Source organism: Diorhabda sublineata, chromosome 10, assembly GCF_026230105.1.
Source record: "Diorhabda sublineata isolate icDioSubl1.1 chromosome 10, icDioSubl1.1, whole genome shotgun sequence".
Classification (NCBI taxonomy): domain Eukaryota; kingdom Metazoa; phylum Arthropoda; class Insecta; order Coleoptera; family Chrysomelidae; genus Diorhabda; species Diorhabda sublineata.
The window spans coordinates 13,662,745-13,687,731 of record NC_079483.1 but is presented as its reverse complement, the minus strand read 5'-3'; the positions used below and the strand labels follow the sequence as shown (position 1 = coordinate 13,687,731).

The 24,987-nt window shown below is 31.1% G+C and overlaps 1 protein-coding gene across 2 annotated transcripts in view; it reads right to left on the bottom strand.

Moving 5' to 3' along the window:
• LOC130449350 (LIM domain only protein 3-like) overlaps window positions 1-24,987 on the bottom strand; it is a 150,856-nt gene that overhangs the window by 13,260 nt on the left and 112,609 nt on the right. The gene's annotated exons all lie outside the window — the stretch shown is intronic.

Below are 24,987 nucleotides of genomic sequence, written 5' to 3'. Positions count from 1 at the left end.
TTATTAAAAAAATTCTGACCAAAAAACAAAGCAAAATCTGATATAAAAAGCACAATAGACTAATAAAGCACAATCGGAAACAAAAACTGCAATTATACACATGACAATATATCGCCTAGGTCAGTCAGTAATGCAGTTAAATATATTAATAATTGCAAACAATAAAAGTGGATTATTCCGCATGGATGGCCACTGTAATATTTCAGCAAACTGGAAAACGAAATGCAAAACAATGAGAGAGAGCAAGTACGTATACAGAAACGAACAGAGTCCGTCTGGACAATGTATTTCATTTAAAAACATTATAGAAGGACATCCGACTTTTAGAATTTAATTAATTTTTAACAGACCACAATATACACAATATACATAATGTTGTACGCAAAATAAAACTGCTATATATAATAAACCAACTCACTGGCAAGAGCAAGTATAAATACGAGAAGAGGAATTCATGCCAACATAATAATAATAATGGATCTGCTAATGTATATGTTCCGAGAATTAAATTTCATGACTAATTAAAGACTAAAAGCACTTGGCTGATTCAATATGTTAATATACACCAAAAAAGTCTTTTGTATTATAGATGATTTACAATGTTCGGGGCTTAATGGAACACATTTACTAGTTGATTCAATTCATTATTTTTTGGGTTATTTCAACAATTTTTTGTTGCATTATAGAAACATCAAACTAATAATTATGTAGATTAATATCGATCTGCCTCGATGTTCTTTTTAATCAAATTAATTTATTCAGCTTGATTGATTTGGTTTTCATTGATTCACTATTTTAATGTCATATTGTATTTTATTGTAGAGAAAAACAAAATGTAATGAACGTTTTTTATATATTAAAAGAAAACAACGATCCCTTGTGAAGTCACATTCCAAAAATGAATTAATTGTAAAATGTATGAATTTCTCATTATTTTGATATTGCAGTATATAATCAATCAAACTTTCTGCATTCCTTTAATAAGCAGGATAAATATTTTCAAATAATAACTATCATTAGTTTTCTACCTAGTTATTATTTTTGTTTTACAAACAATCCAATTTATGAATAATAAATTTCTTGAATCTACAAGATTTTGTAGTGTGAATAACGAAATTGTATGAGCATATCCGTAGTGGAACAATCACAAAACGGTTCTCCCGTTAGAGAATAGGCCACATATCTATCACAATTCAAATAGACGTGGCACTGGGATGCAAGAATGATTTCCCTGATGGCTTATAAAGTGTTCTTAAAAGACAAAGCGTGGACCAATTTCGTAAAGTCCGAGAGGTAAGCAAAAGGATTCGTTCAAGTAGAAAGGGATATGGGAAAGGAAAGAATGGCACATATTAAATGCAGTTTCTGAGCCGGACTTTTGGAAAATGTTTTATTTAGCTAGTCGATATAGAGTGTGTGTCAAATACGTCTCGAAGGAAATATTTGAATTTAAAATTTCAATATATACGTGGACGGAATAATATTCCTAAAATTGAACATTTTGTTAAATAAAACAAATTTTCTTGATACAATGTAAATGAAATTTGGAATAAATACAATTGTTGGCGAACAATAATATTGAATGATATACCTTGTTCATCAAGTTATACTAGATAAATTAGAAGTTTAAGAGCGGGAAAATTACGGAAGTAGATGAGAATGTAGGTGAAAAATATTGAAGAAAGTAAAGATTTCTTAAACATTAGTATTCGACCCATATCACGAAGAAACAACCGCACATAAATTGGAACCAATAAAAGTAAATTGAGAAGTACTCGTATCCATAGCACGAGAACTTCTTCCGAATTTTTGCAGGAATATAAAGTAGAATCAATCGGAGTTACATATACTTACACAGGTAAAAGCATTCATGATGTTTTTTTTAAGGAATAAACTAGTATTTTCAATTTTTGAAATACGCATACCGATAAAGAAGAAATAGAAGCCAGGCGAAAAGACAGTTATATTAATGTGATGAAAGAAGTAAATCACAAGTCAAAAACAGCGATGTTATAAACTCGGAGAAGCGTTTATAACGTTGTTGTAATGTGTTTACTCTAAGTAAAGTTCTAGTTCATCTATCTCCTCCTCATTATTCCTAGCATTTGGATCAATAAGTCCCCGGTATAGCGAACACAAAATCAAGTTTTTAGTTTTCAACCAGACTTCCTTCCATTTAAGAAGTGATATTTTTGCGAGAGTAATATAATAAGATCAATGCTTTTTCATCATTTCTATGCCATATCTACTTTCTCGTTCAATTCATAATCTTTCTTTTTATGTGTGAAAACAATCAGTAATATGTATGGCGCGTATGCAGTTATTAATTCAATTCATTTATTAACTGTGATTTTCTTCTTCGATCGGCAAATAATATAAAATAATAGTCTCTTTAAGAATTCTACAGAGACAATAACCGCCTTTTAACGAGTCCAGTCTACTAGGTATGTAGTAGTGAATAAAGGTTATATTTTATTTTCCTCCAGAAATTGGTCTAAATTGAAAATTTCGTTGTTATGTTTATTGCATGTGAGGAAATGCCGCAGTCACTTGAAAAGAAGCTTTCATTCTCAAATGCTCATGTGCAATTCTATGTGATATTTTCATGATCTCACAAGTTTACTTTGCGATTTTCCGTGACGATTTTCAAGACTTTTGATGTTTTCTGGTGTAACTGTCCCTTTTGAACCGCCCGATACTGATTAATATTAATCAATATTCGAATAATAGAATTAATATTAGAAGTGAAAACTTATTATTAGGCAAAAACTAATTCTTATTGATTGATATCTGCCGAATCAAGTATATTTGATTATATCACTCCTTAGTTTTAGCCGTTATATCACAAAAATTCAATTTATTCAGATCTTCATGGCACAGCTTGGCTCTACAACCTAATGCTTACATTCATCACAACATTGTTGATGCTAATCAAACTTATTGATTCATATTGATTCCTAAAACTCCCGGTAAGATACATCATCAATTCAAGAACACATTTCAGTCATGCTGAAAGAATCAAATGGTACAGTCGATATTGCTGACCAAAAATAGAAATAGGGAGTCTCGTATAGTTGCACTACGATATTCAATTTAGTTTGATTTTTTTGCAGGGTCAGCTTTAGTTTTAGATCTTGATACTAAAGAAATAATTATAACAATGGACGTTTGGTACCGTGGGCACAAATTACCGGCTTTTTTAAGAACCTAATAAGCATTTATCGACACTTATGCTTTTGCAGTAAGGGTTCTTAAATTCCTCGGAAATGTTTGTACGAAATACGAAAAAACGCAGCTTCTAATTTTTTTGAGCTCAATCAGTTAGTCGAAATGTTATTGTCAAACAAATGAGCAGTTAAATATCATTCTAAAACGTACCTACATATTCTTACAAAAATCGTCGAAATAAATTATCAATACACCTAGTATTCTTCAAACAGAAATTGATATTTATATTTTAGAGAAAAAATGTATATAAGAATATCTTAATATATAGAAATTCAGTGTCCGTGTGTATAGAACTCACAAACGAGTCAACTGATATTCATGAAAGTTGACATATATATGTAATTTGGTCCAACTCAAATGATAGGATAATTATTAATTAATGGTCTCAATAATTAATAATAAACTTATCATCAACGTTGATTGTTGTTATTAATTGTAGTTTCCATAAGTCTGTAACAGATTGCGCCTTAAGCGAATTTCTTCACAGAGTACTGTAAAATTTTGTCCTTTGCACCTCTTAGATGGCGCCACACTTTAATGTCATATATTTTCTTAGACTACACACTCTACATGTCTTATTTTGCCTATACCAGTTAACGTCGGTTCTTTCAAATCATTCTTCATTTTGTCTTCGTTGCGTACATTACTTCGAATATTTTTTTTTACTTCAAACTTACAGTTATTCAGAGAACAGCGAAATTCATTCACATAAAAAAATCAATTACTACAATTACAAGAAGACTCGATGTGCACTTGTTGAAAGAGCTGTTGAATCAGTCGAACAGAGAGCAGAAAGAAATGCACCTCAAAGAATTCACACAGCTGAAATTCGTGCACAAGAACAGCGTGATAATCGTAGACAAGAAAATGCATTGAGAACCAAGGTGGCATGTCAACGACACATAGATTCATATAGAGAACAAAACCGAGAAAATCATCGAACCAACCGCGCAGTAACACGTGGATCATTTGATCGTCTTCCATTTAATTATGAACCAGACATCAATTACTCGGCTGATTCCAAAGTTACTATTGGTACGGTGGACAAAATATGCAATTATTGTCAGGCGTTAAAATTTAGCAACGAAACACCCGGCATGTGTTTCGCATCAGGAAAAGTTGTATTGTCACCACTCCCTACGTCACCTGAACCTTTGAAATCCCTTCTTACTGGCATTTTAAATGGATCAAAATTATTTTTGCGTATGACACGAAAATTTAATTCTTGCTTTCGAATGAAGTCGTTTGGAGCATCCAAAGTTTGTGATTTGTCATCTGATGGTTGTAATTTTGAGACAACATTCAAAATTCAAGGCCAGGTATATCATAAAATTGGATCATTGATGCCAATGCCAAATGAAGATCCAAAATTGCTTCAGATCTATTTTGTGGGCAATTGAGAGGAACGTGTAACAATTCGATGCCAGTATAATTTCACAAGCTGAAAAGTCTGTAATTGTTACATATCTAAATTTTTGATTCATCGATGTAATCCCTTTTTGCTTTTATTATTTCGGTGCACAATTTTGACATTTTCTGTAAAGTTTTGACAAATAATCGACGTCTATTTGGTTCCATTCATATTCCAAAGATATGAAGTGGAGGTGGCTTTGATTTCCTTGTCCAATTTATCTTATAACAAATCAATCGGGTTGAGGTCGGTGGATTGTGGCGGCCAACTCATTACTTTTAGTACTGTCTTCCTCTCCACTTCCTTCAGTATTCTAGCTTCGAGGAATACTTAGGATCGTTGTCATGCTGGAAGATACATTTTCTGTCGATCTGGTGTTTGCCAGGACGTACTACATTTTCCTTTAATACTTTTTTTATAATCTTATTTATTCAAAATCCCATCAATTTTTACCAGATCTGCATACGCCCTTCTTTCAAAACATCCCCAAACCATCACAGAACATCCGCCATGTTTTAAAGTTGGTTTTACTAGATTCATTGATCTGGGCTGCTATCTCTGGGCCCACAAGTCATCGATCCCGTTTACCGATCAGTACATACGATACATTAAGTGGTGAATGAATATTTTTTCAAGTTGTAGAGCATGGTACGTCGAGATATTTTTAATGTGGCGGTAATGGTATGGTTATTTTTGACTGAACTATGAAAACTTTCGAAAAATGCACGAGCTTCAACCGATAATTTCTTGGTTTTACTTATTTTGTAACTAACAAGTTTGAATTTGCGAGAACGAAAACAATTCGTATACCTACGAACACAAAAAGTTGTCTTGATCAAAAACGTATAGATCATAGCAAGTGCTTTCCTCTCCCAGGACTAACTGGGAATAAACTACAATCATAAGCACTGAAGAAATACTCCACACTTGAAGAATAATAAAAGGAGACACAGAGTACATGACACCTTAAATCATAATATACATAAATACTTGTACATGTTTATTCTCTTCCGTTTCACTTGAACTCAAAATAAAGTTTTTTATGAATTTTTGAACTTCTCTATTGTTAAGTATTTACTTTCTAAGCATGTTTATTTAAAAATATCATATTTTAGTTCTTCTCAGTATTTATGTGACAATTATTAACAATTTGTGTACTTCACGTATTTCGGATACCTGATTTTTATTACATCCAAATCGTCCCACTGTACCTTCGTTACCATCATAACTATTTTAATACCGAATGTATTCTAGGTATACCTTGTTGATTTCTCATTGACCGATACACACCCTAGTGTGGAACGTTTTTTTTTATTCCCTCAAACAATTATAGTTGGTTATTCCAATATTTTCAACTTAATTCTAATTCAATTTATCATATAATAATTTTACCTAATCCTGCCTCTCATCGGTATTGATTACAATAATCTTCCACGGAGTTATTCAGGCTATCAGAGGACATCAACTAGGAGGAATTTGATTCATTGTTTGTCGTATTGTTGACGATCACCGAGGGAGAATGTATCATCATCATCACTTACGATAAATTATTAATTGCCATGCTGGATGAGATGTATCAATAATTTTAAAGAAATAAGAAACACATTCTCTCCATAGCATGAAAAATGTACTAAAATACAACTTTATTGAGGGTATTCGCATGCATATTTATTTCTAGGTCGTTTACGACATTTATATTCCACTCAGAATGGTGGTATAAACATTTTTGCACATTCAAATGTAACCATCATAGCCGTTGATCGCTGCATTTGAGTAGATTACTTTTCCTTTCCGCTACTCACTAAAACTTTAATAATCAAGTTTCAGTCTGAGACGTATCACATTGTGCTTCTGAGAGTTGTTCTACCCGGAGCAAATTCGTTTACAACCCGCTTGTTGCATTTTACAATCTAGTCATTTACACAAGTCGTTATTGAGAAGAAGTGTTATGCATATCTTTGCGTGATCAAATCGGAAACCTCTGCAATTTAACGTATATACTACAAGGTATTTTTTCATACAGGGACGTTGGTCTTAGATATTATTGGATTTTCATTTTCAAGACTTTATTCTTGTAAGAAATATTGTCATCAAATCGCCTCGATGTAGAAACCATTGAGACTGTGTTATGCCATGATATTGTATTCTTTATGATACTTAGTATTCAAAGATTCAATTGTTTTTTCTGCTTTTCAATTGCTTCACTAGTTTTGTTTATTGGAATATTTTTGTATCAACATGTTACTGATAGTTGTTTCGTACTAGTTTTAAGACTGGATTGCAGAGTAAAAACTAATTATGTATAGAAGAATAGAATCATCCGTTAAGAGTTCAGGAAATTAGTCGCCTCTTTGATTAAGCTAAAAAAATCTCCATATTACTATCTCATACCCATTTGAAACCACATTATCTGCTTCAGTTAACATAAACGAGGATGAATTAATAGATACATTACTGATTTCAATCGCAAAAAGTTCAACAAATTCCAGCTCTTGTTAACCTCTTCAATGAAGCTATGAAAGTCCTCCAATGTCAGGTACATATCTATATGAGACTGGATTTTTGACTGTAATCAAAATTGTAAATGTAATCGATTGAGAGTATTTCAACTTGATACAAAAATTATATAGTAAATTAGCTAACAAATACATCCTTCTTATTAGAATAACTCTGTAAAAATTGCAAGTGGAAGTATATAATTCTGAAAGATTTTATATGAGTTGTATTTCGAATTTCAATAGAGAATCGACAATTTTTTAACCAAAAGGAAACTTATTTAATATAACTATCATTGCACGTGTACTAATAACGCAAAATTTTTATAAGCCATTGTAAATTAGAATGATTATTTCGTTATATTTCAATCAACGATCAAAAACATTTTAATAAATAAATAATTCATTTAAACAAGTGTAAGCGCTCCAACCCAATAGCAATGGATGACATTGAAAATGTTGTATTTTGATAATATTGAAGAATAAGAATAAATGATGGAATTGAGTTCACAAAAACATTACCCTGCAACTAAACATCGAAATATTTAAATTCGCCGAAAATAATCAATTCTTTTTTAGCTCTACGAAATAATGAAGTATTTAGTGGAGTACTACATAATTTGATAAAAGTTGATAAGTTACACCCTTTATAATGAAATAAATGAACCGCGCTCACGCGTATTTTCCCAGCCGCATATTCTATTGCATAAGCGTCATGCAAACTGTTACTTATCTGATTCATTTGAGACATTTTTTTTTCGCGATCATAGAGAAGTAGTTCAAATTAAATCCACTACGTTATAGTCAGCCGCCCTCTTTTTTACATTTTGAAAAATCTAGGAGCAATAAACGTTTTTAAATCTTTTGGCGGCTACTGTCTATCCTATCCACAAAAATTTATTAACTCCCAGTCTAAGTAGTAATGAACAAAGCAAATAGTCATAGTTCAAAAAATAAAGAGCAAGCATTTTTGGCAGAAGCATGAATCTTGACGTTGAAAGTTATATTTAATACTGTTTCTCTAGGGTAAGATCAAATAATATACCAAGGCTGGTTAACAAGTTCGGGACGTTTTATTCTTAACTAAAATGACAACATTAATCCTGTCATTTGACTTCCTTCAAAATTTGATCAAGCTGCGTCATTTTGTTGTATTTAAATACTATTGATAACAGACTATCTCGTGCTTTTTGGAGAGAATAGGTAATTAAGCATTATCTTTTACCGGGAACAAAAATCGACTTGCAAACAAACAGACGCTTAATTTGATAAATACTATGGACCATCAATTTCAATGGTAAAAAATGTTGTTGCTCTCTAAACACGAACCAATTGGAAGAATTTTGGATATTATGTAGGCCGATCGAAGGTAGAAAGCGAATGAAAGGAAATGTTGCATGTATTAATACCAATTTTGGAGTATTACTTGAATTGGAGCTAAAATTGGTATCACATTTGCTCACAATCTACCACAAACATAATTGTGTGACACATTTTTGTATTTTGTGCCATTTCGTTACCACAGACGAAACGTGATTTTATCACAACGCATCACAATCACAACGCATCTTTTATATTACGCCAACTTATTGCTCTGATTTGACGAGAATTTGAAAGAAGCCAACCGCATTTGGATAAGAAAAAAGTTCTTTTGCACCAGGGTTCAGTTTTCATTACAAATATCTATTAATTAGGCTACGATTATATTCTATGGATTTAGCTTCTTATGTCTATTTCTTGCTACCAAATCGCTTTGCTGAGAAAAATTTGATTCCAATGACATGAACGAATCTAACTTTTTGAAAGGTTTGAAAATGTGAAAAAGCTTTGGACATAGTGTATAAAACTTAAAAGGACCTACGTTCGAAAATAGAATTGTATTCTATAGGAAGCTTAAGTGGAATCGCCCTGGTTTCATTAGCTAAAGCTAATTTGAACATTAATTTTATGGACAAAAACACTATGTAATTTTTACGCTGGTAAAGCGGAGCATTTCAACTTTTAATTGCAAACAATAGATTAGTAATATATTATTATATAAATTTGCATTCGTTTGCAACGTTGACCAAACAAAACTGGTAAAGATATGAATTACCCTCACAAACGCTCCACCACTTTGTTTCCAGTGATATAATTTAAACTACAATGGCTTTCACATTGTTTGAAACAATGATTTGCCGCTCTCAGCCAACTACGGCCGGCACTTTACCTGATTGTCAACTTTTGTAACCAACAGATAGCAGTACTGCACCAGATTTAATTTGTACAAACATAAATTTAACAATCAAGTAAACAATGGTCGGTTTATCGCGATGTTCAGATTTTGACTTTATGGGGAGCAGTTAGGTGGAAATCGAGGCTCATAAACGAAAATATATGGAAGAGCTTTGTTGGTCGGGATATTATAGTTATATCTGTATTCCGCAGATTTAATGGGGCCACAATGTTGGTCATTTTTGATTTAATTGAAAGAGACTTTCTGAAAATTGATATTGTTGCCTACTACTGTTGTCGGTGGTTGGATTGTGTATCTAATTACTCGAATTCAAATACAGGAGCTGTTTAATCTTTGATGACGTACTCGTTTTAATTAATCAAACACATTATATCGATGTATCATATAACTTAACAATAATTGAAATTATATACATTCAGGAAATAATTGTGTGGATTTTTAATTACATAATTAGTTGTTAGAGAATACGTAATACAATCCCATAAATATACGTACATTCATACTCGAAATCAATTCACAATCAAAAATAAATATTGTCAATGTTTACAGATTCAAAATAGGAATAATTTTATATCATCAGAGGAGTTGATCCTTATTAGACGGTTTATAGAACTAACGAAACATAAGTACAATTTTTTTCTGATCCTAATGTACAAAACTAAAGAGGACTGTGGGCATAAATATTTAATTTAAATCAAATCGATCTTTATTATTTGGATATACATGAGATCCTTACAATTATAATATATACAAGGCTATACATTCTATGAAGAATTGTATCCGCTTAGATTGTATTTTTGTGGGTGGTCAGCACACATTTCATCACTACTTAATTGCAGCTTATCACATGTTTTTGAAGCATCGACTATTGTTCTTCATTTCTTACTCTCCAGCATCTATTTGTTCCAGTCACGTATTCCTAGAATTTTGTACAATTTGATCTTCCCATCTATTTTTTTTTTGACTTCTTGGCAATATTTTCTCGTTTGGTCTCCACTCTGTAATTATCCTTGTACCTTGAATTTTTTCCATACTTTTAATTTGTCGGTACCATTGTATTCTTTTTGCTTCAATTTTGTTTACTATATTCTCATTTTCTAATATTTTCCTTATTTTCATAGTTCATAAGCCCTTTATACTCATTGTTTCCAGTTTTCACTGGTCTATGAATTTTCCCATTTGTTTTCCTCCCATATATCCTTAGTTGTTGTTTGTCCATATTTGTTAGTCTCATAGTTTCCGCGGCGTATCAGCCTACTGATTTTATCGAAGTCTTGTGCACTATTAATTTGGTTGCTCGGCTTATTCTCTTGCTCTGCCCTACATCCTGCATGAATACTTTGTCTTGTCCCAGTTTTTTCTCATTTTTGCGGCATACCATTGTGCCTTGAAGGTGTCCAGTACTTTATTCTCAATCTTCCTTTACCTGACTCTCCAATTTTTTCTAATGTGTCTTCAAGACATTTTTGGTCCTTGATTATTAAAGTTAGATCATCAGCATATGCTATTATATGTTTTGATTTATTGATGATATGTTTATAACTTAATTAGTGGGGTACTGTTATTGTACGTCTTTTCAGTATACGAGGATGTATTGAAAAATTTTTAGCCTAATATAGAACCAAACAAAATTTCAATGCCAAAATATTTTATTATCCAACATATTCTCGTCTTAATTGCATACATTTATTACAGCGAACCTGCAACGTCTCTAGATCTTTGATTACCTCCTCGTTGGAAAAAAATTTACTACCTTTTGAACTTTTTTTCAGTTGAGAAAAGAGATGACGAAGCCAAATCTGGTGAATAAGGGGGGTGTTCTAGTAATTCCATCCCTCAATCACGAATTTTTTGCATTCTGTTTTATTGAGTTACAATTTGTTGATTATATCATTAAATTCCACTACCGTTGATTTTTCTTCATTTTCTAGTATTGTACCATTATCACTTATATCATCTTCTTCGTACTCACTGTCTTCTTCCGTTAATAATTTATTAAATACTGACTCCATTCTTTTTCTTTAATATTTGTTGTAGTTTGTTTGCTATTTTGTTTCTTGATATATTGATATAATTTAACATTATTTTTATTATCATTTTCCAAAGTGTCCATACTGTCATTTAGTCATTTTTTTTATTATCTTCGTACTCCCGTTTCTTATTTTTCTAAATTTATTATAATTATCTCGTTCCATAATTCGTAGCCATTTCGGCCGAACTTCTTTTTGCTATTTTATTTTCATTATACATTCCTGGTCAAATCATTCGTTATATTTCTTATATCTTTTGTACAAATGAATTTCTACATTCCATTTATAACACTTCTCAATCTCTTCCCATTGCTCATCGATAGTATCTTTTTCTTTGCTCTGCTCTAGTTTCTTTTCTGTATTAGTCCTCACTCGTTTTTAATTTCTGCAAATTCCATTTTCTGCTTTTTATTATCTTGTTCACCATATTTACCACTTCTTATTTAATTTTGATTATTTCACACTTATAATAATAATATAAATATTACAGTTCCAAAAGACAAACAGAATTGCAGAAGATAAAATAGAATTTCTGACCTGGCCAATTGAGTTCTTACCGACGAATATTCAACGAGTTAGATGCAGCGTACAAGAGGTATAGAATTTGTAATCCTCAGGAAAGGATTAAAACGATAATCGTATTCACGAATCTTGATCGCGAATACAATACAACAGCAACCATTAATTTGTAATATTTTCCATCGGGGTAGTTGAATCCACTTGAAACAAAATGGTTGAAACACCGAGGACTTGAATTCAAACCAAACTCATCGACAACTATGGGGCCTCCTTCACAACGATAAAAGTCCAATGAAAGAAGAAAATAGTGATTGTGTATCCAAATTTACAATCAAGATGGATAAGAACATGCGGCTTTTAGAAATCATCAATAAATTGAGACATATTTCAACAGGTGAAACAAGCTACCGATTAAGTGGCTAATAAAATACCGAACGCTATATTTACGTTTTTATAAGTTCAATAAAATTAAGTCTCAATCTATCCTTTGATCATTCTATCCTAATTACACTGACAATGCTTCTGAAATTCGTATTAAAGTTAGATGGAATGATCAATTTGAAATAACAGATGAAATAGAAAGGAATTTCAAAACCTCACAAAAACATACAAGTGCAGCCTGGTGAGAGACACCAACAGCTAAAATAAATAAATCTTCACCTGATTGTGAAGCAAAAATATTCGGGGAAATGTAAATTGAGAGAAAGCTGATAAAAAGACAAATATCTAATAAGCAAAAAATTATTACAATACAGCAAATGAACAGTATGAACTGTACTAAGTACATAACAATGATGTAAAACCATATACAACTAACTGTACACTCTGACAAGCTACAATGGAACTGAATAGGCCTCAATAACCAATATAAGTCAGTTGAAGATGGACACAGAGTCCCTCTAGTCCCCGCAAATCCTCTAGTCACGTAACTACGGTCTTTCTAATTCAGATATCAATTAAAGTAATCATAAAACCAGAAAAGAATCCAAATGAAGCCACCTCCAGACCTATGAGACTTTGGCCAATCTTATTGAGAGTTTTTGAGAAATTATAGCTTCAAATGTTAGAAACTACACTAAAGTAAAGAACATAAAGCCACCAACTCGGCTTCAGCAGTAAGTTCTGTATAATTGAACAGACTCACAAGTCAATCAAGCGAACAAGAAATTATTTTGAAAGCATTTGATGAAGTATCGCTCAAGTGTTCATTTATTATATAAGACTAAAAAGTTTCGTTTAATCCGACATTGAACAGAATCAAACGACTTGCACATAATAAGCCGCAAACTATGGTTATAATTATTGTCTTCTTCTTATCTACCATCCACAAGACTAACCAAAACTGCGCATTCCAATCTACAACTTGTATCTCAAAACTAACAACATAGTTTTAAGTAGAAAAGTGAAAGCAAAAATCCAAGGCTAATTAGTCAACATTTACCCAAACAATTCTTAATTTCCAAAAAAAATGTGTACCAGGTTTTTGAATAATCATATACCATAGGAAAATAGCGTAAAATATCTTGACATTCATTTAGACATAGGCTTAACATAGCAGAAATATATATTTAAGAAAAGGAAACAAGTAAGTCTAAAACTACAAGCTATTTGTGGATAGATAGAAAATTTAACCGGTATGTATGTACACACATGTGAGGAACAGTAAACGATAAAGTTATGAGGATCAATAACTAATTCTGTTAAGTATGTACAAATTCTATCCTAAGTAGTGTAATAGTGTTGACAAAAAGAGTGTAAATGAAACGGTAGATACAGAACAATTCACAAATGTCGAGTTAATACACTCTCAAATTGGACAGATTTAAACCTACACACTCACAAACAAGATTTCAAATATACTTTATAAATATTTCTATATATTATATTGTAAATCATATGTCCAAATATAAGTCGCTAAAAGCACAATAAGGACACTAGTGTATGGAGAAAAATACGACGGAGATCGATCCACCCCGTAAAGTGGATTTATAAAAGCATATTTAATCAAATTTAAAAAAATTTTTCACCTACTTTTTCTCTACTTACATACATAAGTAATTTCATATGGTGATGGTTTGATAATATCCTGTATATACTTCGAGTACAGTAATTGCTGTTTAATAATTATTGCTCGAGTTTTCATATGAAAAATTATGTATGAATCTAATTCTGTTAAATTTAGTGATCTATAAATAAAGATACTTTCTTGTACTACATCAACAAATCAAAATAAACACACAGATAAAATTAACACTTTATGAAACCGACTAATTAATTATTCGAATCGATTTTTCTATTTACATCACCGCATTTCACGAAATGTTTGCATCTAATTTAGTAACTAATGACCTGCATAACATCCTAACACCTTCATATTATACTATCATCATAATCATGAATCGCAACGTAATTCAAATATTTAGATGTTACTGTTTATAAATCACCTCTGAACCGGCAATATGGTCTCTAAACCTTATCTGTTTGCAGCTTCTCACACTAAAGATCCTTTGTAACTAATATTCATGAAGATATCCTTGAATCTCACTTAGATAAATAAACGAGGTGCACCACAATTGAACGAAAACGAACTTTGCTGTGAACGATAACTTTATAATATCAATATTATTAATCTTTATGACAATTTATTTGGCATTTATTCAAATGTATTCTTAAATTGTAATATTTACAGAAAAATTATATCGTGTTATAGACTTTATTCATTATGCCCGCTACTATAAGCGATTATTTCGAATATAGAATAGAAATGTATGTATGACTATTCATAAGATTGGGAGATTCTATTCTATTATGATTTGGTAATTAAACTCTGGAAACCATGATAAAATGTTGTTATAATTATTGAAACCTGAAAGTAAAAAATCAATTCTTAATATATAAAAAATGATTAACGAAAAATCTTACTTTTTTAACTAACCCCGAAGAATTCGGCGGGTGTAATTTGGGCGCTAACCATCCTTCTTCACCTGTCTGACCAAGAAGGGTAGATAATCCGACATGTATTTTCGGCGCTAAGAAGTGCAGGTAGGTCGAGTCATAAATAGAGGGAAAGTTGATAGATTTTTAAGTAGGTTACGTTAGGTTAGGTTATGTAAATCTCTTATTTTATATGTAATATCTACTTAAGTACTAAATAAAAATATAAAGAAATATAAAATTTACTTTATTCTTTAGAGTGTTACAAAAATGTTGTGAGGAAACTTTATTAAGGGCAGATTTTTCATTTAAAAATAGTGCAAAGTAGTCCCCTCCAATGGTAAATAAGTGATAATAGGTCATTTCTATTATAGAAAAATCTAAAAATACAAAAATATATCTTATTATAAACGTCGGTGATTTAATAAATAACTGTATTTCATAAATCATGTACTTCAGTCGGTTAGCGCCCAAAATACACATAGGATTAAAATGACCCTTCGGTCTTGGCGCCTAGTTTACAAGTTGTAAAAAGTACATTAATCCTTTAGCACCCAAATTACATCCGCCCGAAGAATTATTGTTTGAGTGTAATTAACTATAAAAGTTTAAATATTACCACTAAAAAAACGTAATAGTACAGATGATTAGCGAATTATACGTATAATGTGAAACATTGGAAAAGAGGAGATGGGCGCACTAGGTCTATTACTAATATTGGAGGCAATCACTCAGTTCAAACCGTCTATAATTTTAAGCGAAGCACATTTTAAGTGATTCGTAGGTGGATAGAATTGAAATTAGAGCAAATGAATTCAGTATCAATAATTCATCAACAAATTATGAAAATTGCGAAAATAGAAAACCTCAAAATTTGTATTTATGCGGTGGTTTCTACATTATCTTTGTCATTCGTACTTTTCAGTTTTATATTATTATGTTTACATCCTTATTTAGAGGTAAATGACAAAGCAACGAAATTGAATTCTTGAGAAACAAAATAAACTATGAAAGCTAGTACCTGATAAAGTATACAAACGATTAATTATAATACCTACTAAAAATGGCAAAAATAATACAGAAACTACACAGTTAATAACATTGGGCAACTAATAAATTATCAGTTTTGTGGATAAGATTATGTGATTAGTATTGAATTAATTGTTTTGAAAAATCTCAAGTATTAATTGAACACTTATTAAGAACCAACAGTAGTCTGCATTGCTGTTTCCCATTTTCCTTGGTAGCGATTTTAAATTGTGATGATATCTTGATAAAAGCGCTCGTCACTTAAACTTCTAATATTTTTCGGGAAAAAACTTTAGGTAGAAATATAAAAAATGTTTACTAAGCTGGAATTTCTGGGACCGATAATGATATTCATACTGAACACACTGTTTACACTACCACTAGTTTACCTTCAATCTCTGAAGACGATAGCTTGGTTATCGAAACGCGGGTCAGACAGTGTAATTGTGAGTGTTGGTGTAGTGGTAGTGTAAACAGTGTGTTCAGAATGTAAAAAGTGTATTTTCAAGGACATGTTACATCCCTATTTATAATATGCATTAAGCATTTTTTTATGATGTCAAATATTGAAGAGATCTGTAGTTACGCAAAAAGTCTCAATTAACATTGACAAACGCCATCCAAACTTTATTTTTTATTTAAGGTGGCAACTTAACCAGATCTTCAATCAATTTTTTTTAATCGAATCCAATAAATATATCTCCGTCAGTTCCATCTTTGTACATGGCTTCTACAAAATTTTTTATTAGCCCTAATTTGATGTGCAAAGGATAATTTTTCAAATTTTTTGCTCAGAAACGTAAACAGTTTGTCAACTAGTGTAAAAGTAACAGTAATTCTTGTAGCCAGTTTGTAATCCTTAAACCAAAGCATCAACTTTCAAATTTGCATGGATAGAAAAATCACAATCACAATACAGTTTGTAAAATAATTGTTAAAATAATATATTATGTTACTTTAAATTTCCTTCGACAGTTTTTCGTTTTAATAACCTGAAGTTATAATTTATTTCTTTTGTGCAGTTTTCAAAGACCAATTTCAAACTATCAATAACTCTTGCGTGACAATTTTTCCGTTAAAATACAGTCATAAAATTTGAGACATTCTGTAGAGACTGGACATACTCATGCACCCCTAGTCTACTTTTCGCATAAATGCTCGGAACAAAAAGATTTAATAGAGGGGTATAAGTCAGTTTTTTCACCAAATAAAAAAATCTTTCTGTTTCCGAGATGATAAAGTCATAAATCATGAGAACAATAGCGATTTAACGCGAACTAAATAGCGATAATAGTACATAAATCAAAGAGTTCATCCGGATGAAAAACGGAATACATATCTCTATAATGAATATAGCTCAAAATGGGGAATTTGTTTAAAATTTCAGTACCTATTGAAATTAAGAGAGGCGGCGGCAAATTAGTTTTGTTCTCCAAAATTATTTATTAATAATACCGGAAGATAAGCATAGAACAGTTAATGGTGTATTCAATTCAAATGAAGTATTGGAAATATGATTTTGGAAGCGAAATTCAACATACAAAGAACGTCGAGAATATTTGGGAAATAATTAATTTGATAATGAAAAAGTATATTAAAAAACATTGTGGCAAAAAGTTTTGAAATTTAAAATACTAACAGACATAAATTAATTGTAGCAAATCTTTTATTATCTGATCTAATCCGAATTTACGAACAATGCTAATCAAAATTTCGCTCTCTATTATTTTTGGAACGATTGTACCTAAGGCATAGAAATTTGGAAACTTAATATTAAGGGTTCAAAATTTTCCTTTTAGATCACATCGCAAGGTCATTATTGTTAATAGTTTTGATTGCAACTAAGGCAATCGACACTTATTTTCGGATATTGAAAAAAAATCTTTTCAATGATCCTTATCTTCTTTGGCAGTTTTTGCAACTCACTTAAAAAAATAAATGTGTTTTATTGAATCGGTTAATATTAGATTATATTTATTGAACTCCGGATGTTTGTGGGTTTGTGTACATCCAACAAATTATTATTGATTTGGAAACTTTTGTGAGTTCGACATTTGAGTGCTTCAAGAAGCTAAATGGTATTTACTGTACGTGCTGAAAGCTACCGCATAAATCTGTTAACATCGCCGCCTCTGCATAATTCCCTATTTGTTTGTTACAGAATGTAGGACTATTCCTGAAGACACATTTGAAGTAGTAGGACAATTGTTTCAACAGAGCATATTTTACTACCATAAATGGATTTTTTTTCCAACCATTCTTCCATTTATAATTAATATTGAACAATAAATTCAATTCAATTTGTATAAACTCAAAGAGGATCGAATGAATTTCTATAACTTGAAAAGAAATGTCGCTTAATGTAGGGTTTCATTTAATAGTTATTTGTACTGCAAGGTATCAAATCACTTTTACCAGTCGAGAATGATTTTGCGCCGGAGCTATACCGAGGGCTGGTAATGAAGTTCAATACTTTTCGCAAGAAATCATGAACAGTTTTGATGGTTTTCTATAGCATCAAAAGCATTAGTGTTTTATCAACAATGTGAAACTGACAGTTTTTTAGAAAAAATTGAGAGAAACTTAACTTATTGATTTGTATAACATCCGAATGGATATAGAAGAATCAGTAAATATTGCTTGTATTTTACTGCTGCGAGAAAAATAGAGGAAGAAGTATGAAGCAACATAACAATACTTCAAGAAATATTAACAAAGACTGTCATTACAAATTAGAAAAACGAGAAAACATCCATCCAAATTTGCTAAATAATGTAGTAAATAAATGTACTATATTGAAAAAAAAAAATGAAGGTATTTTTAATGTTTGCATTTGAAACTTAATGAATACACGGTGTTGTATAAGTAGATTATATACACGTCAAGTATAATCGCTATCTTTTGGTAATTGTTACTTAAGTCCTTCAAAACAATGTAAACATGCATTTTTTACAATATAGGAATGAGAAAATCCGTAATATCCATATTCAAAATTTCACTTCTTTTTGTACAATCGTTACAAAAGATAAGAACACCAAAATATTCGATACTTCAGTTCGTCCATTTTGTCGACTTCATTATTTATTGTATTGTCTAATTATTTTGATGCTGATAATTTTACTATTATGTTGGTATTTACTTGATTTTACTTTAATATTTACTCTATGGCAACAATATCTGTTAATATAAATTGATATATTTGGCTTGTTTCCAAATATCGTTTCCATGGAAAACAAGAAATATATATTAATTGGTAATTTCTTGTTTCAAAAGAACTTAATTAATTTAAGCAAGTTCACTCAAAAAGTTGTAGTGATCAGCCATAAAGAAGTTCTCAAATAAACTATTGAATCGATATAGTTTTTCTCTTTTAATCTATTTATGAGTTTGTAAGCATTTCGATTATTTTTCAACCTTTATGGACTCACTTACATATTCTCATTTTCAAATAATCAGTCAAAATGCTCTCGCTTAGTCAATCGACTGTTTGAGCAAGAATTTTTTCAATTTCTTGTACATTTCTATCTATTTTTGAGAAAGGTCTCGGTTGCTCGATTCTAATTAACTCTTTTCCAATTTTAACCTATCCAAACCAATTGAAAACAGTCTACAAAGTTATATTATCATCATAGATATATTCTAACGTTTTGCGAGCACCTTTGGCACAAACTGGGAAGTCTCAAACTCTCACTACTCAACACCCGAAAAACTGGACAACATTGAGTCAATATACGATTAAATTTATAGTTCGCAATTGAGGTATACACTATACATTGAACTAGTTTTGTGAAAAACTGGTACTAAAAGTCAACAGATGACGTTCAGTTCGTATACTTATATCCATAACCGAACCAGCAATGTTATTGTTAGTCATGGACAGTATAACAATTGGTATCTAATTCAGTTAATAATAGAAAACCGAATTTAATTTTCACGTCCTTTCATGTCCTCAAATTCCTTTGTGTACGTCTATGAAGCAACGTCTCTGTTACATTTATAAGATAACAGTAATCTAGAAGACAACATAATAACTTTCGTTGCTACTGAAATTAGTCTCTGTATCTACATTAAATAGAGAAACTGGCACTGCATGAAACGGAACAAAAATGACCAGTCGCGAGTGTAGATTTTCTCACACATATTTCACCACCCAAGCGCTGTCGGTGCTAACGACGGATAGAATCATTTGTGTTCATGAGCATATCAATTTTTAGAACTAGCTCACCGATTGCACGTTTTTCTGAACAAAAACGGCAATAAAAAATATTCTATTTGCAATGGTGCTTAAGTATGAAATTGATTCATTTAACGAATAAGATTAGCGAAAATATTCATAATTGTAGCTCAAAGTGTTTCGTTAAAATGAATATAATTATTCATTGAGAACCGCGAATGTAACAGTTTTTTTAAGTGTCTACTTAGCAAAACAAATTTAAGATGCCATCTGTGTATACAAGATATGGTTAAAACAACATATACTCGTATTATCTAATCCTAATGTATTCCTTCGTGTTACCATTTGTGCCGAACAGTATTTATACACCGCAGAGGAGTAATTAGAAATGGACCGAAGTGGAACTAAACCTCAACGGGGGTGTTTGGATAAATCCAACACAGATGTTACATGTTTTATAGATACTTGTTACTAAACTAACACTAACTTGCGGCAATTTGTCATTTTGTTTTTCTTCGACTGATTAATTGCTAACAGTTGTTCCTAAAATTCAGAATTTTGGTCATGGAGTTGTGAGGATACTTTGAGTTAAGGAAAAGTTTCCTTTATAACGAATTATTCATGAGCAGAGTACAGAAAATTGACGTAGATTTAGTAGAGAATTTATTGAATTATTTATAATTTTCCGAACATGGAAAATAATATTGTCGATATTCACTAATAACCTCACTAGAACTTGAATTATTTTCGAAAATTGTTTCGGCGTGTGATTTTTCATAAAAAATTCACAAACGAGAAGTAATTCAGTAATTTTTGACATATTGAAGAGTGTTTCTTATGGTTTGATGTTGAATCCTGTTGTTGTATGTCCTTACCTTATTAATGAATATATTCCCGACTTAATTCTTTTAACATAAGAAGTTAGAAAATTATGTAGCTGTATTTATGTACATTAGAACTCACATCCTCGTATTAATCGCCCGTTTTGGATAAAACACATTTAACCACCTAGTGATTAACAAACCCGAATGAACCAAACATTTCTATATCTTTCACAATGTAGCGCGAAGACTTAAGCATCTGAAGTTATGATGCTACTAAAAAGAGTAACATTGATTTTGTGATAATTGAACCTATTAGAATCTCAAGAAGACTAGTTGTGTTTAGTGATCTTTATTTTATTTTTGTTTCTTCTATAATTAGGACCTCGAAGGTACGGCAATAAGAAGTTGTTAATTAAGTTTTTTTCTTAAACTAAGCCAAAAAAAGCTTTCCTTTTAGAAAGGAGTACTATTTTTGTTAAAATACCTGAAAGCTAAAAATGTACATAATATTTGGTAAATCCGTTCTATTTCAATTCTCTGATAGTTCAGAAACAATGATAAATATACAATAATATACATAAAAAATATACTACCCATAAAAAATTTAAATAACGATAGATTCAGGAAACCCCATATAGTGCAGGACAAAACTATCAGGGTAGTTCTCCTACTTTTTCAAAATTCTTGATCATCATTTATGTAGGTAATAATAGGAATCTTTTTTTTTCTCTAAAGTGTATATAAATTAATTATCAAAAGTTCCTAATTATGACACTATTCAAATATTTTCAAATCTTTGATTGTGTGCAATCCTCATTTATTACAGTTTCGTAAGTATATTTTTTTCATTCAAAACGTCAATCTACAATTTTTCTCAAAACTTTTGCCTTTTTTAATCAATAAATTTTACAATTTCTTATTAAATACTGAAAATTGATTTCACCTTGTTTATATTGCCTTCACAATATTTAATTCACCCTATCATCTGCATTAATTTCTTGGCGACTGACTTTTTGTTCGTGAAATGAAATCCGTTAATTTTACTTAATACAAGTTTTCCTCGACTGATAATCAGCCCTTTTATCTTTATAAACAGATATACTGCATATTTTTTGGTTGCAATTCCACCCATATTAACTGCGCTCATGAAATTGTGATCATTGAAAGCTCCTTAGCCAAATTTAACAATATTTGTTGTACATTGAGATTAGTTCAATGCAAAACAGCCCGTCATATTTGAAAATGGGACCCACTGACTCTGTTATAATGGGTGAACAAGGTATAATTAATCAGCATATTATAGTAAATGTTAAATTTTGTAAATCAATAAGTCTATTTTTCTGTTACTGATGATACTATTTAATTTGTGGTATATAAGAGTTGATTGAACCTAGGGAAAGTATACTATTACTACCTAGAATAAGTAAACGGTCCACTACTTAAGAAAAAACTGCTAAAATGGTCAAAAAATACAAAGATTACAATAAATATTTACAATTTACGGCAATAAGATAAATATTTGCGACATTTCGCTTCTTTCAGGAAATTTTGGGTTTCTAATTGCTCAATCACACGATATATTCCTGAATATTCCCTGTACATGATTGAGAATTCATGTTACTGGACTAACTTGGAAAGTCGAGAATTCTAGCTTTACTTTTTTATGAAATAGCTGTTTTTTGGACTCTGCCATAATCATTAAACATTTCAATTGACTATTAAAATGCAAAAACAGTTGTTCTTCCAAGAAAACAATAGCGCTGTAATATCCAAAATAGTGCGTTGGCGAATTTGAATTTAGAGAAAAACATGGTAGTGTCATCTTTTACTGAAATTCAGTAGGGAAAATTGAATTTTCGTATCAAAAGTTTATCTGTCTTAACTAACTTTGACAGATGAGTTGGGTAATTGACTCTCTCCTGTTATATATACCCTCACCGCATACATTTTGGTTCATTTTTTCTAGTAGAATATAATTTTATGACGGTTGGAACACAGTTCTGCAATCTAATATGAACGTAATATAAAAAACAGCATCTTAAAAATGAAAAAAAAAATTTGATAAATGATAGATCAATTGAATGCAATGAGGAACCGGAACATTCGAGTATGTTATTAGTAATTATTAATAGTATACTGCTTTCATTTATCATGCCTCGAAGATTAACTCTGTTTAACGTTGGTTGCCATATTGGAGCTGATTAGCTGCTATTTATTATAGCTGTCATGAAACATCTGAAACGCACTCGATATACTCAAATGTTGAAATTATAGATTTTACCATTAAAATGACTAATCATATAGAAGTACGATGCATTGGGGTTACGGTTTATGAAACATTGCTAGATTAAAAGGTCGATACGCTGCTTCTACTCTATTCCTCTTATTTCTCCATGTAGTTACATCCTTTACGAAACGTTCATCCTCTAAATAGTCTAAATCATTCGACATATTACGCTTTGAATTCTCTAGCTTTTGCTTCACTTTATATTTTAAAATAATGGTGTTTTTGCTAACAATACTGTAATTAATAAACGCTGTTTGGAATGTGCTGTCACGTTTTCACTGCTCACAGCTTGCGTTACTTTTGTTGTTATAAACATTATACGATATAAACCTGCCAACTTCTTTTTGTAGATAATTTTCTTCATAAGATATTTTGTCATATTATCTTTGAGTAGAAATATTTACATATTATATTTCATATCTCTTTTGTAGTTTTGTATGTACTTGTTGGTGACATACTGGGTACCTGGAATTTAAGTTGTTTAGCACAGTTTAATTTGTCCTTTGGTTGAATTATTTTTATATAAACAAATTGAAAGTTTGGTTTATTTTCTTGGCCTACAGGACGTAAGCATTATGCGAAATTTGCCAGACGTGGTATAACTGGTTGCAGAATTATGTTGCTGGTAAGAGCAAAGTTGCTTCCCCTTAGAAGGTTCGAGCAACATCTAGTTAACTGTTCACGAATTAAGTTATTCGTGCAGTATTTTGTAAATTTTGCGGATTTTTGGTTGTTCAGTCCGTTGAAAGGTTGTTTTGATGAGTGATTTGTTAGCTGGAGTTTTTGAAATTGAGCTATTGTTGCACCTGGCTGGATTGTCGTCATGACGTGTAACCTGAGTTGGCTCAAGAAGTCTACTGCCAACTTCATTCATATTTTCCTTTTGACTATCAACCGATGTGGAATTGATTATATATTTCTAAATTTATCTCAAAATTTTTTATATTTGCGGAAGTCGTGATTTTTCCGGCTGAGAATTTGACAATTGGAGAGGTAGTTACCTTGTTCCTTTTGGTCGGCGACCGTGGTAGAATTAGAAGATTAATTTCTCCAGAGATTTTTTAGCATTCCGCCGATATTAAATTGTTAATTGACTTCTAATAAGAAGTAGATATCAGGAAGGGACCTAGTTTTGGACATAAGACCTTTATGACCTAGTTTTGGACATAAGACCTTTATTGGGGTTTAAAACTTAGACCACCTTAATTTGGATTTAACGTCAAACTTTGACTCGTGGAACTACCTAGTCCAAGACAATTAACTGAATGAACTTTTTTAATTCCTAATAGCATTCCACGGATATGGTCCTATTTTTATTCTACTGACAAGTAGGGAGCCTCATGGGAAGCTACAAGTATTTCTAATCTTTCTACTATTTCATTGTAATCATCAAAATATTTATAATCAATGGTATTGGTAGTATACTCTATTAAAATGCTATTTTCGGTTTTTTTCATATTTCTAGTTGTTATTCCTTTCAATAATGAAGGTGGTATGGAGCCAGTTCTTTCTCTCACTCGTTGCTTTTCCTTTTCCAATACTGGTTGGGAAATAAAATTATATTTACCATCAATATTATCTGGAAAAATTTTAATTGGAAGATCAGGGTTAGTTTTTCGCTCTGCCGTTTTAATGCACTTTTGAGATTGATTTTCGATACATTCTGTAAATACCCTTTTTGACATCGATAGTATATTTTTCTATATACACTATATGTATCCGTTTTTACCCTTTTTGACATAGATTTTTCGCCTTGTATATACCTTTTTAATGCTTCATTGATACCGATTTTTACCCTATATGACTTTTGACATCGATTT